Source organism: Amblyomma americanum, chromosome 2 (genome assembly GCF_052857255.1).
Source record: "Amblyomma americanum isolate KBUSLIRL-KWMA chromosome 2, ASM5285725v1, whole genome shotgun sequence".
NCBI classification, from domain to species: Eukaryota; Metazoa; Arthropoda; class Arachnida; order Ixodida; family Ixodidae; genus Amblyomma; species Amblyomma americanum.
In genome coordinates this window covers 132,180,248-132,193,613 of record NC_135498.1, presented here as the reverse complement: position 1 = coordinate 132,193,613, position 13,366 = coordinate 132,180,248, and the positions used below count along the sequence as shown (strand labels likewise).

Here is a 13,366-nt window from a genome sequence, read left to right as displayed (position 1 = left end):
TAAATACGTAGCAACATTCGTCCGTGTCGTGAGATGTGCGAGCCTATGCAGGACAATTTTATTCTGTCTCTGCTATCGCCCTGAACTTTTTGTATCGCTAATATCGTCGCAGCGTCGCCGACACTTGACACAAAACAACGATCTGTACTGTAAGCATTCCCATAAAAAAAAGAAACATGCGTAAAGGAAATTTTTTCGGCCCGCAACGCCTAAATCTCCGTGTGCTAATGGGGAGAGTTCATTTACGCATCAATACAGCGACCTCCAAGAGGTGGCTGATTTTCTACTGATGCATTTCGCCAAGGGCTAAAGCATAGCCTGTTGACGGAGGAAGTGAACTGCACTGAAGTTAGTCATCCACAGCTTATCCTTAGCTAGATATCGTACGTATGTGACAACTGCTTGCTTGTTTCTCGCTATCAGGCGAGCAAATCAGCGGTTTAGTTCATCACCACCCTAGTCGTTGACTGCGAGGCTATCATAGACTACGTGCGACGCGCACTCGAACATTGTTTTCTTTTCCATTCGCCTATTCCCCGGTGATGTGTGTACACAGCCTTGACTCCTTTTGTATAACTGACGTCCACTGCGCCAAGGTGGGTGGACGCACGTTATATTATCAAGTTTTCGTGAAAAGGCACTACAGTGTAGATACTGAGTGACACGTGCTCTAGCAGTGTTCTGTCATGTTGCAGTTGCTGCAAACAACGACTCAGATTTGCCGTGCTTTAAGGTATCCCCAAATCTTTATTTCCGCTTTGCGATCTGGGACGTGTATACAGTCCACAATATTAAAGAGACAGAGTTGTAGTCGACGTAAGAAATCCTCAGGTACAAGTATCACACTTATGTTCTGAAAATAGAGCGCCCCGTTTTATTCCCGCTTGCCGGTAGAATAAATAAACCCTTTCGCACAGCTATGACGGGTCCGCCATTTGGCCGTGCTGAAAACAGCTTGAAACCACGCGCTGTAGAAGGAAAAGGAATGTGTGCTATGAGAAACATCACAGACGACAAAACATAACCTTGTGTAACTGGAATTCAAGCACGAATAAAAATTGCGAACAAAAGAACTTTGAAATAGCTCTCTCGAAATGCCGCCTAATTTGCACAGGTGTGCCCCAGCTGTGTTCGCATAGTTTGGCCTACAGTTAGCTGTCATATGTTCTGTGGCGCGTTGGCTGCAGCTCGTACAAAGCCAGTTTTCTTCCAAGTGCGACCTGTGCCAGATGCGTCAACTTGCTCCCTGCCAATAACCTCCCTCAGGCGCAAGTTGTTCTCTTGCCACTTTGGATAGTCATGTAAGCCAGCTCTGCGAGGACCCGGCAAGCGGTGAGTAAACCATGAAACTCTTACACACAGCGGAAAGCACAAATAAAGCTGCACGCCATGGGAACTCAGGCCCGTTTTTTAAACGTTCGCCACCTAAGATCATTTCCTTACAAAACCAAAGGAGGCCTTCGTGCTCCCTGAACTTAAGGTTCTCTACAAGGGCCACCCCGAATTCTGAAAGCTCCCTTTACACTCATTCACGAAAGGAGCCCATCGCCTAAACCTATGAGCCTTCTGCTCTCGAGATTATATCCAATAAATATGAAGAATATATCAATATTTGAAGAAAATTACCGTCTGTAGTTATGAATTTACATTTATATCGATATATCCGGGCATAATACGAATTTTACTGTTCACGTCCACGCTGATAGTATTGAAAATGTTGTATTCGACGGAAAAACCAGCTTTCCCGGCAACAAGTACTTGCTGCGTGCGGTTTTCTTATTTTCTGTCGGAAGCAGTCGGAAGTCGTGGCGCCATGCCCGGCAAAGCATTTCACCGAAGAGGAGGACGACCTCCTTAGTGAGCTTGTAAGTAAATATAAAAATGCAGTGGAATGCCAGAAAACTGATGCTGTTTCTCTCAACGCGAAATCGAGAGTGTGTGAGCGCTCGTGCACAGACTGCAACAGTATGCCCAGTGTTCGCCCACGAAAAGGGAAACAGCTGAAGTTGTGGTACGATTTGAAGCAGAAAGCGACGCAAAGAAGAGAAGTGATGGCTGCGGGTAAGTTTCCGTTTCATCTTTAAGTGACAATCTAGAAATTATAAAAAGTGTCATATTACAGGTGTAGGTCCACCGCCGGAGCATTTGGACCCAAGCAGAAATAGATTTTCTGCCGCATATTGCGGTGAGGGTACCCAACCCGTTTGACAGCGACGGGCTGCAGCCTGTCGTCTGCAGTCTGACGGCCTGACAGTCAGCAGTCTCATTGAGGGCATAATCCTCAAAGAGAGATGGAACGACGGAGGCGGCGATGGTAAGCGCAACGTTCCATTCTGGCAGTGTTGCGGTGGCCGGCGCCGACCTAGCTGCTTGAAGACCAGAGAAATATAATTGAATATTTGAGAGCAAGGAGCGTTTCGTGCAATTTTTTTCAATGCTGTTATCAACGTACCACGTATTTTGCTTTTAATGGTACAACCTCTGTAAAGAACGCAAAAGATGAAGTGATTACGAAAAAGCTTACCACTGTACTATAGTCACGATCAGAATGGCCTGCGACGCTCTAGCCGTCCCCTTTTCCTGGTTCGCGTTTGGCAGAAAATGAATACGCTGTTCTGCACAGAACCAGGTACACGGGCGCGCTGCTGGACAGCTATATACAGAACTTTGCAGCAGCACCCGACTCGCATCGATTCGTGACGTGAGCTCGTACCGCCTGATGTGTGTTGCGAGTCATACTGAGTGGGACAATACATGCTATTTACGCTAAATCAAAATCGTTTTGCCGCTTCCCACAACTTGCGGATACTCCAAATACCCTAATGCTCTCTTATCCGGAAATGCAGGCAGCTATTCTGGAATGTTCATATGCATGTTCTAGATTCCTCAGGTCATTTTTAAAGTCACAATATTCAAGCTCCCACGGCAACACAGCTCGGGAAGCTCGTGTGCCTTAGAGTTTAGTTTAGTTTATAGGGATTTAACGTCCCAAAGCGACTAAGACTAGGAGTGATGCCATATTAAAAGGCTCCGCAAATTTCGACCGCCAGGGGTTATTTAACGTGCACTGACATCGCACAGTACGCAGGCCTCTAGAATTTCACCTCTATCGAAATTCGACCGCCGCGGCAGGAATCGAACCCGCCTCTTTCGGGCCAGCATTCGAGCGCCATAATCACTTCGCCACCGCGGCTGCTCGTGTGTCTTAAAAGGCAGTTGCAATGTGTTTTCTGCCTTATTTGCGGTCTGATTATGTGAATTGGATCACAGCAGCAAATACTTGCTGTGAACCGTGATGCGCGGTCCGCTTTTGTGCTTAAGACACCAAGGAACGAGATCTGCTTTTGTTCAATGACATTTATTTCCTTGTTTGAACCAAGAACGTATTGAAATGCTTGATCACAATTTCTTGCAGCATACACGCAAAACAGCCAACCAAACGGTGTATGATGTGCTCCACAGCCCGCCAGCGCCTACTGTCAGCAATGCTGGGCTTGCAGCCGAATAGGAAGAGGGAACGCCTAGGCCTACACACAGCGACGACAACGGAACCGAGCCAGTGGTTCACCGTGGTTGGCCACGTGGTCGGTCACGTGGTGCGGAGCAGCTGCCGGCGGCGCGGCGCCGTGGCTAGTCACGCGGTTCGTCACGCGGTTGGTCACGTGACCATTAACGTGTGGGTCACGTGTTGCGGTTTCCAGAGGATGCGCAGACCGGCGAGGCGCGCGCGGCGGCGGCTCCGGCGCGCCAGCTGTGCGCAGTGTGACGTCACCGCTTGTCGCGCATGCGCAGCACGGCTCTCCAGGAGCCACTCGAAACTGCTCAACATCCGCCAGTGTAGCTTACGCCACAAAACACACGGCGCTCGTCCGCGCTGCGCACGGGCACGCCCTAGCCGTGCGCAAAAGAGCGCGCCGCGTGCGGAGCGTTGCAGAGAAGCTTGCCTTCAGGTCTAGGAGCGGGGTTACGAAGCATGAAGGTGACATGATGGCTCCCTTAGAGTGGGGAAGCACTAAGGACGCCCTAATTTAAAGCCCCTAGTAAGGGACGTTTCAGAATTGACATCAAGTCGCCTTACGCTGCGTGAGGCGCCCTTAGTAAACTAAGAAGCGTTTTATAATCCGGGCCAATATGCGTTTGCTAACGCTGTCCATCTAGCATGTGATCCAAAGCGAAGTGCGCGTGACACCGTATACCCGATGAGACTCGAAACGTGGTGTACTGAGCGGAAACGCAATCTTTTATTCGTGTAATAAAAATGCAACCAAAGCTCAATACAAGGTCATGCACGATCCAGAGAAAAACAAAGGTTGATTGTGGTGTACGCTCAAAGGTAAAGAAGGATTGGGCATATGAAATAAAGAGCAGGTCGCAACATCAACTTCGAGCAATTTTAATTGTTGTTTAGAAACCATCAAGGTTACTTAGAACTGGTTAAGGTTTTTGAGCGAACTTCAAGTAAACAGTTTTTGTATTTATACTAGCTGCAAAATTTAAGGAGAGTAGTCGTCCTGCTGATGTAGAAAGTATCTCATGACAGCTTCGATGTGCTGAATCGCGTTGTACGAGCGCAGTTTAACTTAAAGTTCACCCTGTTTAGTGTTACTGAACACTGAACACAACAAAATAAACGAAACACTACAATACCTTTCAAGACAAGATGCAGTACAGATGGCGGCTAGTACAACAGACGGAGAAAGTAGGCTAGAGAAAAGTCTTATGGATAATGATCTGATTTTGAATTCAAACTGCTTGGTCTGTACAAAACGCTCGAACTGACATGAGATAAAAATTCATGGCCAGTTTAAAATCCTTGTTGCAACCACCATTTCTGGCCAGGCCAAAATTCACGTCTTGGAGCCTTTGCAAAGCCTTGTTAGATATCCTACTTCGCAGGACCGTTTTAGTGAGAGGGACCGGGCCGAACACTTATTCGACGGCGGCGTTCGATAAGGGTAGTACCAAAAAAAGAGTGCCAGCTCAGACATCGGTGATCGTCGGCTTGGCACCAACATCTGCATTTATAACAATAATAATAATAATAATAATAATAATATTAATAATAATAATAATAATAATAATAATAATAATAATAATAATAATAATAATAATAATAATAATAATAATAATAATATCTAACCCGCACTCTTACCCGCAATTCATTTTGAACCGGCTATCCCTAGCTAGACTGTTGAGCATTACTTTGATTTTCTGCGTGTTAATTATTAGACCTACCATTCTGCTCAGCCTGTCTAACTCATTCATGATTTACAGTCCACCTCCTGAGTGAGTCGGCAAGGCAATGTCATTTTTTTTGGCTGCGAAGAGAATTGATAGTTTCGCGGAACTAGAGATGCTAATGCAGTTCAAGTGAGCTTAACATCACTATGCCGGAAAGCGAACCGCGAATGTGCTGAAGACGTACTTTGGTTTGGGCTAGTTATTTCATAGCTGTAGATGATGTCACGACGACGCGAAAGGAAGAAGGACTAAAGAAGCACAAGCACACAACAGGAAAAGTGCCAACTTGCCACTGTGCTTCGAACCGAAGAAAATCAGCTACGTTCAAATGAACCAAGCGTTTCGGCGGTGCCGGATAGAATTGTTTGGCACTCGCATTGCTCCGCATTTCACCAAATAGTCAGTTTGCGCGGTCTCTACTGCCTTGGATTAAATCTTTTAAATATCATAGGAGCTATATGCAGAGCTCGAGAGAAGCTACCCCGGCCTCCTGTCCGATGTATGGGTCCCTGCCTGCTGCCTTGCGGCCGTGAGTCATCGTAAGCTGCAGTCTCCAGAGAGCATTTTGCAGCGGCTCCAAGAGGGGAGGCCAGCCCCCCTGCCTTCCAACAAAGGCCGTCAGCTTGATCTACACCCTCCCGGCAGGCTAATTTTGGTTGCCTCCCGCGGCACAAGGAAAAGTGCCCGGTGTCCTTGCTGCTCATCGGATGACCCTGCCACATATGCAAGCTGTCTTGCAGTCGTTACCGCAATGCTCGTGAACACCTCGACGATGGCGTCCATGGTGGAGTTCAACCGTAGTTCAACATTAACTACCTATGCTTAGTTTCCTCTGCACCTCTTTTAGGCTACCTCCGTTCTTTAGAGCCTGCCGGATTCTCTCCATATTAAATTGCCTTATGTCGGCTTCCCCTCCCCCTTGCGGTTATTTTTTAACATCGGTATCTCTGGTACTTCTATTCTGTCTGTAGGGTTAGACGCCTCCATGCTTTGAAATTTGTCTCAGATTTTTCGTGTCCTGAGACAACTTGCCGTTATCGTCTCGAACCATCCTATCCCCTACTTCTATGGCGCACTCCGTAATGATAGCAGTGAGACTATCATTCTTTGTTTGAACAAGTATAAAACCTGCTTCCCCCTCCGTTTCGACGCGGCCGACCACCTTCATCTTCGTGCGTAAGAAAAGCACCGGCTGGGCGAGGAGAGAAGTCTCCCTCATGAGGGCAAGCGGAAGCAGCGATGGGAGCGCCATATTGAAAGTTTCGCGGAACTCCGCGGAGCCGAAGAGAGCCTCTTCTGGATCCGGCCAGCATCACAAGCAGTTGCAGTCGCACGCTCTCGTCACCCTCCGCGGGAGGCGCACTGAAATCCGTCGTGCCTTGCTGCTGGACTTCAGGTTTCAGCCTGCGAAGTGAACGCAGCAAACGAGCACTCTCGGCAAGTTCCCGAGCGAGTCCTCGGGGGTGGCTTTGCCCCAAGAATGCGGCGCGCACGGGAAAACCCGGACGCCTTTGTCGGCGCATACAAACGTTCGCCGCCGATACCACCGCAGAAGCGCTTCTGCTCCAGCCGGTAAGTCGGAAGGCCTTCTTATGTAGCCTTCTACTTCCGAGGAATGCCTCGTTGATGTTCTGCAGCTAGCTGGCCCGCTCTGTGTATTAATTGCAATCGTAATAAATAGCATATGAGTGTTCACGCTATGTGGTCCCTGCCTTTGCTCTCTCGAGCACGAACCCCCCAGCAGTTAGCGAGCGGAGACGCTGCATCCACGGAGTGGGAGTGCGGGGCGGAAGACTCTCCCCCGTATGTGCACAAACATTAAGATTGTCTTCCTCAGTTAAAGCCGAATATCTGTTCTCTAGCGAAATCCTGAATTCCTGTCGTTATTGGGCTTCCGCTTAACTAGTTCTTTTCCGTTCCCTCTTCAAATATATGCTAATACGAGACCTTACTATGCTGTGTGTCGCTACAACGCACATTTCTGACGACCTTCTGCACATCCTGCACATTGCCGCAGTAAGCGCATAGTATGAAGTCTTTCATTTTTAGTCTTATCAGGGGAGCTCGTCCAGGTCCACTTCCTGTTCTCTCTTTTGCGGAAGAAGGTATTCATGATTCGTATATTACTCGTATCTGCGAATTCGACTAATAACTCTCCCCTGCTATTCCTAGAACCTATCCTATTGTCACCTACCGCTTTGTCTCCAGCCTGCTTCTTGCCCACCTTCGCATTGAATTCACCCATGAGTACAGTGCAGTTTGATTTTACATTTTTCATTGCCGATTCCACGTCTTTATAGAAGCGTTCAACGGTCTGGTCATCATGGCTGGATGTAGGTGCGTAGGCCTGCGCCACTTTCAGTACCTCCTATTGAGCCTAATTACAATAGCTGCTACGGTCTCGTTAATACCATAGAACTTTTCTACGTTGCCAGCTATATCTTGATTAATGAGGGATCCTACACCTAGTTCTCGTCTAGCCGCTAATCCGCGATATCAAAGTATCTGAACGCCGCTTAGTGCTGTATACGCCTTCAGTGAACCCTGTGATATCCCATTTATTGCCTACTAATTCCTCGAACAGCACAGCTAGGCTAGTCTCACTAGATCAGGTGTTAAACTCTGCCCGGTTCAGATTCCAATGGCGGCCTGTCCGGAGCCAGAGTTTATTAGCACCCTCCGCTGCGTCACAGGTTTGGCTGGCGCCCTGGTCAGTTGCTTCGCTGCAGCTGGGGCTGAGGGCCGAGGGTTAATTTGTTTGCTCACAAAAGCTTGTGGCCAAGTACTACACCAGGGTGGCCAAATCCTGTTCTGCTGAGGGAGGGCGTTTTCGGCCATGGTCACTGAAATCAGGCCCCCACCCCACGCCTGTTTCTGCAATTCCATCGACAAGCAGAGGGTTTATTTTTTAACCCGGTGAAGTCAGCGCTTTCCTATTGTCCCGTTGTTCGGCGCTGTTCCCCGTCACAAAAAAGGACTCTACTGATAACTCCCCCAGCAATTCGTAAAGCCTATGCCATAGTCCCTCCCGCCTGGTCGTCAGCCTGTTTCTTGCGTACCTTGGCATTGAAGTCGGCCGTCAGTGCGGTGGACTGTTTTTACTTTGCTCATTGCCGATTTCATCTCTTCATAGCAACTTACGAAGATCTGGTCATCATGACTGAATGCAGGCTCGTAAGCCTGTACCTCCTTCAGTTTGTACCTCTAATTGGGCCCAATTGCGATAACTGCCACCCTCTCGCTACTACTATAGATTTACTCTATTTTGCCAGCTATATCCTGATTGACGAGGAATCCCAGACATAGTTCGTGTCTGCCCGGTAATCCACGGTAGTGTGGTACGTGTCTGCCCTTTAACACTGTGTACACCTCACCTGTCCTCCTAACCTCCCTGAACTCCGCTAGATCCTTGAACAGCACTCCTAGGCTAGCTTCGCTGGATGAGGTTAGCTTCGCTGGATAGCCTGAACCGTTCCCAGGATAAGTTCAAAATGGCAGCCTGTCCGGAACCAGGGATTCTTAACACCCTCCGCTGCGTCTAAGATCTGACCGCTGTCTTTATCAGCTGCCCTGGAGCCGCTAGGGGCTCAGGACTGAAGGCTAATTGGTTTATTAATATAGGGATTTGTGATCAAAGTACTAGACCAGGGTGAGGAAGTGCGTTGTCCGTTGTGATCACCGAGATCTGGCCAAACACCAGGCGTGATTATGCAATTCCTTGACGACCGAAGTTTTTTATCCGATGGAGAGTCGCTCGGCACCAGGATTCGAACCCAGGTCCTCCAGCACGCGAGGTGGGTGCTGTACATCTACGCCATTCTCACTTATGCGCAATGCGTAACTTAGTGCGTGTAAGAGCCCCACGTAACATACAGGGCGATCACATTTCCCGAGGTTAATCTGACTAAATTTGCACAGGCGACGACAGGAGCTGCAATTCTGTCCTCGTTCTCATCACTCTCAATTTGTTTTCCTTGACGTGGTTGTGCAAGCCTATGTATGTTGGCGCTGAAAGTGAATCTTCTTTTCCGGCTTGCAAAGTTTTCTCGGAAACGCCATGCGTGCTGATGTTACGTAAACTAGGAATCACTTTTCTGCCTTCATGCTGTCGGGAACCGCGCGTTTTTCGACTGCGAGGGTAAATTTGCGGCACCTCTTCGTTCACTCTATCCGAGTTTCGCTGTCACGATAGTTCGTTGCGCTTAAGACGCAGTTTCATTTGTTGGGCCAAACGCCTAAATTTTTAGGGCCACAGCCACAAGGGTAACCGCGTTTTCGAAATTTTAAAAACTGATTTGGATAAAAACTACGGTGGGTTACACGTCTTTATGTTATTAATGGACCTACCAGTAATAGTTTAAAGGTCAACTAGTCAGTGTTAGTTAACCAGACTGCTTGATAGCACATGTTAGCTGTTTGTCGATGTACTCTATCGCTGTTTATTCTATGCCAAAAAAAAAGCGCTATTCTTGCTCACAAACTCTTTTTGTTTAAATTCGGTAGTCTTAGCTGAACCACAGTGCATATATCGACGGTTTCATCAGCTTCTTTCGTATTAAGTGAACGCTAGTTATAACCCCGGCGGTTTTGAGTGGGGCCGACTGTTTTTCTGCTCACATCTTGGGAATATGTTTGAACCCAGGAACACCGAAACAGGTACTTCTCTCTGCAAGTTCTGTAACAAACATTATTAGCACACGTCCACGCAACGCTCGCTAGCGCTGACGCTGCATACAGGCCCCGACGTAAGGTCGATGTGCAAGTTCTCGACTATTTGCCATTTGCTGGATGACTAGAACGTGCGATTTATCTGCCAGCTTGAAGCTGATTTTCTATACCGGTCGCACATTACCGCAGTGTTAGTTGCATTTAACATGTTATGTGGGCGTGTAACCTGATATTTCGACGAATCTCGAGTCCGGAAAAAAGCGCCCTAATTCTAGAGCCATCGCTATGGCTCACAACGCAGGCCCTGGTTGGTTGCATAACCGTTCATTAATTAAGCCTCATGAACGGTTCCTAGTCAATATGTTTCCTCAGAGAGCAATTACTCATTAGCATCTACCTGAGCGCCGGCCTACGGCTACAAAGGAAACCATACACTCTAAGAAAAAAGGTATAAAAAGGATGCATCCCCAAGATGTATGCTATCTGAAGACGCATGGACTAAAGATGCACTGTCCTAACACCCACGTGGACGTCGTTAGTCTGTTTAGAAAAACTGACACCTTTTTCTTTACTCTCTTTAAAACCAGCCCGGTTCCCCCTGCCGGAAAACGCCGTACAACGAAGTGTGCAGCCCGCACCCCCTCCCCTCTTGAAGATAGCCCTCTCCCGAAAGCGGGCTGGCTGGGTTATTTTGAGGACAATAATTATGAGCTATGCTGGCTTCGCCTAGCCTGGGCAGGTAGGCGTGAGTCATCTCTGGAGACACGCTACCCCCTGCATTGATCCTTTTGATCACTGACTAAAGGACGCTTGCGAAACTGGCCGCGCCTCTTCGCTTCTGCAAGAGCCACGAAGGTGCTAGCACTAAAGCCCGGAAGCGTTTTTCATGGACGGACACGTACAGCGATCTCCTCCCCCTTTTTGCCTAACATGGTCGGCAAAAAATGGCGGACGAGGAGGCTTGGTGCGTGCACAGAACATTCATGGAAAAATGTGCATTTTCCGTGATCGGCCACGACAACCATCACGAAAGCAAACATTCTCTTGGCTAGTAACGATCAAAACAATAACTAACATTCGGCGCATGGGCTTTCATACTTACGATTGGGTATCGTTTTATAAACGCAATAAATCAGCAAAGACCGACGGCATGATAGGTTCTGTGTCGCTCCGTTGACCAATTGCAGCTCTGAACGAAATCCACATTTTAGCGGCTCACTCTAACAAACATACCAGAGGCATGATGATTATTTGAATTATAACTTCGATTTATAATTAACCTTTTAATAAGGCAGTAATAAAAGCTTTAAAATGAGCCGTTTTGCTTCAGAGCTCTAATAGTTAGCGTTGTTGTTCATTTTCTAATGGCGTATGGTAAACACCAGGTCACTTATTTACCCCCGTGCAATTCCGAATCACGTTCGCTGCTTTTCGAGGAAACCCTCGTCATAGCACGTGTTCCTTGAGCAAATAAAGCGACATAATGCTATACGAAATCCGCACTACACTCTCTCACCAGACTCATGAAACACGAGGCGAATCGTACCCTCCACCCACTAAGAATGTCCTCGATAGTGCGTTGCTGGTTACGGTCCCTCAAATCTTAAATGGAATATCAACAATGCTAGACAATTAAAGAAAAGGAATTCACTTTACCATGTATAAAATTTATTAAATGGAAGGCAGACGAACGAGCGATATTGTTGACGCAGTAATTTTATGTTAACTGAGGATATATTGTAATGTAACTCATATCCAGAATAAATTGCACTCTCTAGAGTAGCATGCCAGACCGAAAACCAGGCAGACCTCTCCTGTTCCTTTAAAGTCCCGCCTCTCTGTACTCTTATATTTGTGCCCCATTTCCATAAAAATGAGCCTTACTCGCTCATAAATACGTCATCTTCACCACTGATACTACAACGCTGAAATACAAAAACTAGGGAAGGAATAATTCGGCAGATGAGTTGCATTGTGAATGTGGACTGCATATTCCATAATTTATATATATATATATATATATATATATATATATATATATATATATATATATATATATATATATATATATATATATATATACCAGCAGACGAGTTGAAGGAAATGAGGGGCCCGTTTGACAAATTTATGACGGGAGCCAACAGTCACCGAAACCAAGGTGCATAGGGGAACGTTAATTTTTTTTTTTTAATGTGTTATGCTTATCAGTAGGATAATAATTCTTAGATTAATAAATTGCTTAAAGAAAATTACTTATAAAGCAGCAGAAAAAACAACCATGCCGCCGGTGGGATCCGAACCCACGACCTCCGAATAACGGCAAGAGCACCGGACGCGTTATTCGGAGGTCGTGGGTTCGGATCCCACCGGCGGCATGGTTGTTTTTTCTGCTGCTTTATAAGTAATTTTCTTTAGGCAATTTATTAATCTAAGAATTATTATCCTACTGATAAGCATAACACATTAAAAAAAAAAATTAACGTTCCCCTATGCACCTTGGTTTCGGTGACTGTTGGCTCCCGTCATAAATATATCTATATATATATATATATATATATATATATATATATATATATATATATATATATATATATATATATATATATATATATATATATAAATTAACGTTCCCCTATGCACCTTGGTTTCGGTGACTGTTGGCTCCCTTCATAAATTTGTCAAACGGGCCCCTCATTTCCTTTAACTTGTCTGCTAATAGCTTAACGAGGGTCTCGGTTCTGGCAGTCTTGATGCCATAGGTAGTATAAGAGGGCTCTCGCACAGTTTCCGCCCTCGCCGTTAGATGACGTTCTACGTTACACTCGCGGTATTACAGGACGTGCTACGTCCGCCGCTATGGTCGAGGGTGGCGCTGGTGAACATTCTCAAGGCTCGCTTACACCCAGTAAACACAAATACCCACGAGAGCAGAAGCTTGGACAGCCGTCGCCGTAGCTCAGTTGGTAAGAGCACCGGACGCGATATTCGGAGGTCGTGGGCTCGGATCCCACCGGCGGCATGGTTGTTTTTTCTGCTGCTTTATAAGTAATTATCTCTATAATTATCTTTATAAGTAATTATATATATATATATATATATATATATATATATATATATATATATATATATATATATATATATATATATATATATATATATATGTATATATATATGAAAAGTTGTGAAGCGCCTCATTTAGCCATAGATTTATTTTGAGTCGACGTTTCGGACAGAGCTTCTCCTTTCTCAAGACTGCAGTTAAAGCTATCATCATCCTCTTCTTAAGGAGAAGGCTTTGGCACACATGTACGACACATGAACCAAAGAAAGAAACGGAGGATGGAAAGACGATGGGCACAAAGGAAAAAAAAGCAGTAAAGAGAGAGAGAGAGAGAGAGAAAGGAAAAGGGAAAAAATAAAAACAGAAAAACGCGCTGTCCCCAGCTGCCCACCCCGA

The 13,366-nt window shown here is 46.3% G+C and overlaps 1 protein-coding gene across 5 annotated transcripts in view; it reads left to right on the top strand.

Moving 5' to 3' along the window:
* The first annotated feature begins 1,151 nt into the window (after positions 1-1,151).
* LOC144121806 (monocarboxylate transporter 9-like) overlaps positions 1,152-13,366 on the top strand; it is a 73,998-nt gene continuing 61,783 nt past the window's right edge. For all 5 annotated transcript variants that reach the window (XM_077655208.1, XM_077655205.1, XM_077655204.1 and 2 more), the window contains exon 1: positions 1,152-1,332. The gene's annotated coding sequence lies outside the window, so the exon portion shown is untranslated. The remainder of the gene's footprint in view (positions 1,333-13,366) is intronic.